Genomic DNA, 5,040 nt, shown 5'->3' on the forward strand with positions numbered 1-5,040 from the left:
TGTGGCTGTTGAACTGTACAGTCTGACATAGTTTATTGCTTTTATACTGGGATTGGTGCCAAATACGGTCTAAAACAGCTTTTTAAACAGAAATGTGTCACTAATATCAGTTTTTTCCACTGCCAATCACGTGAATATGGTGTATATACAGTGTTGAATCATACTTCTACTGATAACTTCTGCAACCTACGTTTCCTGAAGGCAACATGACTGAGGAACGTCCCCCGCCTTGAGAAGGGTATGGCTGCAGACCCGGAGGCAGCAGATCTGAGCAGCAGATCTGAACCGCAGTTCTAGACGTCACAGAGCCCCCTACTGGATTACTTTATAACTGCAACTAAATCAACAGTTCAGATCGAGACTTCTCGTTTTTTTCCGGCAGCGTGCACTTTTCTCCTTTTCTCAAGATGGATGACGACCGGAGTGTGAGTATTACCGTGAATCACATTTTTTGTGTATTCTTTTCAAGATATATTGGCACTTAATTGATCTGCAAAAGTGATTTAATCAATCAGTGAAATGCCTAACATGATCCACAAACTATATTGTTAAGTTAAATTTGACAGAGAAATTAACGTTAATGACTACTAATACTACTACTAATAATACTACTAATACTACGTGGCACAATTTCTATTGTCTGCAATATATATTTTTCATTTATTATGTGCAATAAGAACATGATCTCTTGTATATTACCAATCATTACCAAGATTAATCTTGTAAATAATGTCATGGTTATTATATTGATTATATATTTTTACTATTATTGTTAGGGTTGTTATTTTTTTCGTCCCAATAATTCATTGTTCATATATTGTTTGTTATTGCTACTCTTCAATCAACTGTGCAGTTGCTGCTGTAACTGTGGATTTCCCCATTGTGGGACAATTGAAGGAATATCTTAACTTATCTTTTTATTCATATTATACATTATGTGTGTTTATATAACTATTCACATTTATATCACTATATAGCCTATATTTAGATATTTTGTGGACAGAAATGTAGCTAATCCAGTGCATAAGATGAAAATGTATATTTGTCCGTTATTAGGTTTTGGCCCAGTTTTGTCTGTAAAACAGTGTAAAAATATTAACTTGGACTAATTGAAGACTCTTTTTTAGGTACACATAACAATCCAGAAAGGAAGGGCCTTGCCCCAACTTCACAGATGCACATCATGCTGCAATAACTACCACTGTCCATTCTGCAGCCCTCCAGTTTACTACCCCTCCCCGTTGAACAAATGTCAGATACACATGGATCTTCATTTTAACAGAGCTGTTAGCCATGAAGGTAAAGTTTGAAAACATTCTCCCTGTGTGTGTGCATGTAGTGCATGCTGGAACTTCATTGTTGATGCAGGATTTGTATTTTTAAGTGACAATTTGTAATGGAAAACTGATTATATAATAATATTTATATCTATGTGCTTATGTTTAAGAATACACCATTCACAGATGTGGACTGGGATGTCGGCCGCAGCTGCATTATCACTGTCCATACTGCAGTTCAACAATAAAACGGAAAGACGATTTTATTAAACATATACATTGGTGCAAGAAGAAACCAGGTTCCAACCCTACAGTCCCACCAACCACCACCACCCCCCAGGCACTGCACTGAATATATATTATATACTGTACATTGTACATTGTACAATGTACAAGATGAGACAATTGTTTACCCCAAGTTATATTGTTAAATAAATGTTATATTGTTCTGTTTGGGAATTTTGGACTTAATACTACCATACTTACCATTTCAGTATATCAAAGTGTTTTTATTTCTAATTGTTTACCCCAAGTTATATTGTTAAATAAATGTTATATTGTTCTGTTTGGGAACTTTGGACTTAATACTACCATACTTACCATTTCAGTATATCAAAGTGTTTTTATTTCTTTATTTCTTTTTTTAACAATTACTACAACAAAAGTGAGGACTTGACACCCAAATACACTATGTTGTAGTGGCTTTGATCAATGCTGTTCAAGTTTTGGGGGTAATATATCCCACTAAACGCCACATCTTAGTCCTCTCTGTCAGTGGCAAGACAGTTGTCATCTTCTCTGTCCCAGTCTCTTTTCATATTCATGCAATTGCAACACCTTTATAATTCTGTGCATATAACAGTCCTGCAGAGACATGGTAAATTACCAAGCCTCAATCACGACATTATCTATGATGTTTATCGTTGCTCAGTGTTTAAATATATATTTATTGTCATTAGGCTAAAAACAAGTAAAGACTCATTTTTTTATATTGCCTCATTCATGATTTAAAGAAATAATTTAAAATTTCACCTTAATTTGATAACAGTCTTAACTGCACCTACTGGTGCTGCCTATGATCTAAATCTCTTGCCACAAAAAAAAGAGCCTACCAGCAAAGACCTATGCTCTACAAATGACATCTGAAATAGTGCTGAATGAGCTACGAATCCCTGCCGTTTACCCTGGAAGTAAGTTCTTTAATTATAAGCTCCATCCTCATTATCAATTAAATCTTCATATATTGAGCCTCATTATCAATTAAATCTTCATATTTAAGCTCCATGCCTCATTATCAATTAAATCTTCATATATTTATTAAGGTGGAACGCTGATTTAGTTGCAGTGCAGTTCTACTAGTTGCAGTTCTACAGTCATCCAGTAGGGGGCTCTGTGACGTCTAGAACTGCGGTTCAGATCTGCTGCTCAGATCTGCTGCCTCCGGGTCTGCAGCCGTATACTATTGCCCGCCTTCTCTGTTATGCTGTCACTCATGATGCCACGCCCCTCTCCGTTTATGCCACGCCCCCCACGCCAAATTGCGGCCAAAAGTCTGAACCTGAAAAAAAAATTTGAAACTGAAAAAAAAGAAGTGAAACTGAAAAAAAAAGATTTGAAACTGAAAAAAAAAGACGTGAAACTGAAAAAAAGATTTGAAACTGAAATAAATAGATTTGAAACTGAAAAAAAGATCTGATACTGAAAAAAATAAAATTGAAACTGTAAAAAAACAATTTTCAGGTTCAACTTTTATTTTCAAATTAGCAAAACTTTTGGCCTTGATTTGGCTCCATAGACGATCGCTTTCGTTTACAGTAAGCGATTCCGTTCCGTATCTCGTTATTTTAAGATAGTTAAGCTTAGAGTAACGTAAAATTGTGTCAGAATGAAACTAAAAGCAACTTGAAAAGGGAGGAGCCTCCAAAAGTGAAGTGGTCCGGACAACACTACAAACATCTATGGAGTTTTGGCTCTCAGATGAAAGGAGGTTGTTGATATGAAAAAAAAAAAAAAAATGTGATGATGTTTCAATGAGTTCTGTGAGAGGGTGTCACAAAAAACATTAAACATGCCGAGGATGAGAGGAGAAATATAGGATTTTAGACTAAGAAATCTGGAGGTAGGGTGGTTTATGTTACTTTTTTACATGTTCTATGCTACATTGGAAGATCAGTGTCCAACTTGTTGAAGTTACTGCTGATACGTCACTAAGAAAAGTCTTTTTGCCACCTAAACGTGTCCTCTTGGGCCTCATTTATTCTAATCCTTCAAGATAAACCTCCAAGAGCTTGGTTTGAGAGACTGAATGAGGTTTCCTTTTTAATTCCCCCCAGACAGATGGCCTTTTCTTCTGTAGAAAAACTCTGGCCCCTGTGATACATTGTATTTGAGAATAAAATATTACAGACTTCCACACTTGACAAAAAAGGGCTGCATAAGCGCGCTCATGAAACCCTGCAGAGTGTTAGCTATTTGTGAGTTTCTCCATTAGCCGCCAGTATTTTCCCTGCCCTCGCTCCATCCATATCTGCGATTATACAATCTGAAGCAACACATGTGTTAACTGTGCTGATTTATGTCCCCAGTGGCCGCACACTTTCAGAACACACAATGATCCATAAAGTCGTGGGTACAAAAGTACTGAAAAGTCCACACAAACACAGGCCAGTAGGGAGCTTCATGCAAACACTGTACAATGATGCTGTAGATGCACGTATGCTCCCTGCAGAGACACCGGCTGTTCAGCGTCTTACTTGTGCTGTCAGATGACTTGACCGGCGGCCGCCGCCAAGACACATAACACACAACACCTTTAATGAGCTAGATATTGCCAAGAATAGCACAAAAAGCAGAAGTCTGTATGGTTTCATTTGGAGAGGGAGGATGAGATTTTAGGTTTTTTTCAGTGAGTGTAAATATTAAGATTTACCCTTGGGGTACATGTAAAACACAAGGATTGTGTGTGTGTGTGTGTGTGCGTGTGTGCGTGCGTGCGTGCGTGCGTGCGTGCGTGCGTGCGTGCGTGCGTGCGTGCGTGTGTGTGCGTGTTCACGTCTGCATTACTTCACTTATGGGGGACGACAGTTCCCTTTTATTATTCCTTTTCTGGGAATGAAAACCTTGTAATGGAGATAATTCAAATTCTTGGGCAGGTTTGAATTACTTTAAGGTTACGTTACGTCTCCAGGAAACAAATGTGGGTCAGCATCACGTTTTCTGAAGACATGTACCACACAGAGCCAGAAGAGGAAAAGACGAGATGTAACACAAGCTGACAGTTACATCAAGCGAGGGCTGAAATGGCTTCGATATGTCACATGAATGTTTCAGGAGAACTTCAGTGGGCTGAAGACATGATAGCAAGATGGGACACAACCAGAGCAAGGAAAAGATTTGTTCTGGAGGGAAACTGTTGGAGCAGTTTGGATTATTGGCATGACCATATTGCAATCGTCCAGAATGGCCCAAAGGGCACTGTTGCTAGCATTTTGCTAACAAGCTAAAGTCGCAAAAGTCCCACTGCGCACCAGCGGGTGTAAAGCATGACCCCGCTCTGATGTGGAAGAAAATAATAAATATAACACGCCCGAAAAAACAAGTAAAAACATGAAAATGAAAGCGATATATTAGTATACAGAAAAGGTTTCACTTTTCTTATTATTCCGCACGACTTTTTCGTCCGTTAATGCGGCCTGAACCGCAACGTGCACCCATGCATGGCATACATCTTTGGATGCGTCTCCATCGTGCCTCGATGGGCATT

At 38.3% G+C, this 5,040-nt stretch overlaps 1 long non-coding RNA gene across 1 annotated transcript; it reads left to right on the forward strand.

Moving 5' to 3' along the window:
- The first annotated feature begins 239 nt into the window (after window positions 1–239).
- LOC133463956 (uncharacterized) lies at window positions 240–1,610 on the forward strand. The gene is made up of 3 exons (XR_009784394.1): window positions 240–425; window positions 1,128–1,299; window positions 1,448–1,610. It is a non-coding gene; the product is annotated as an uncharacterized LOC133463956 (long non-coding RNA).
- Window positions 1,611–5,040: the final 3,430 nt, after the last annotated feature.

This window comes from Cololabis saira, chromosome 17 (assembly GCF_033807715.1).
Source record: "Cololabis saira isolate AMF1-May2022 chromosome 17, fColSai1.1, whole genome shotgun sequence".
In the NCBI taxonomy this organism is placed as follows: Eukaryota; Metazoa; Chordata; class Actinopteri; order Beloniformes; family Belonidae; genus Cololabis; species Cololabis saira.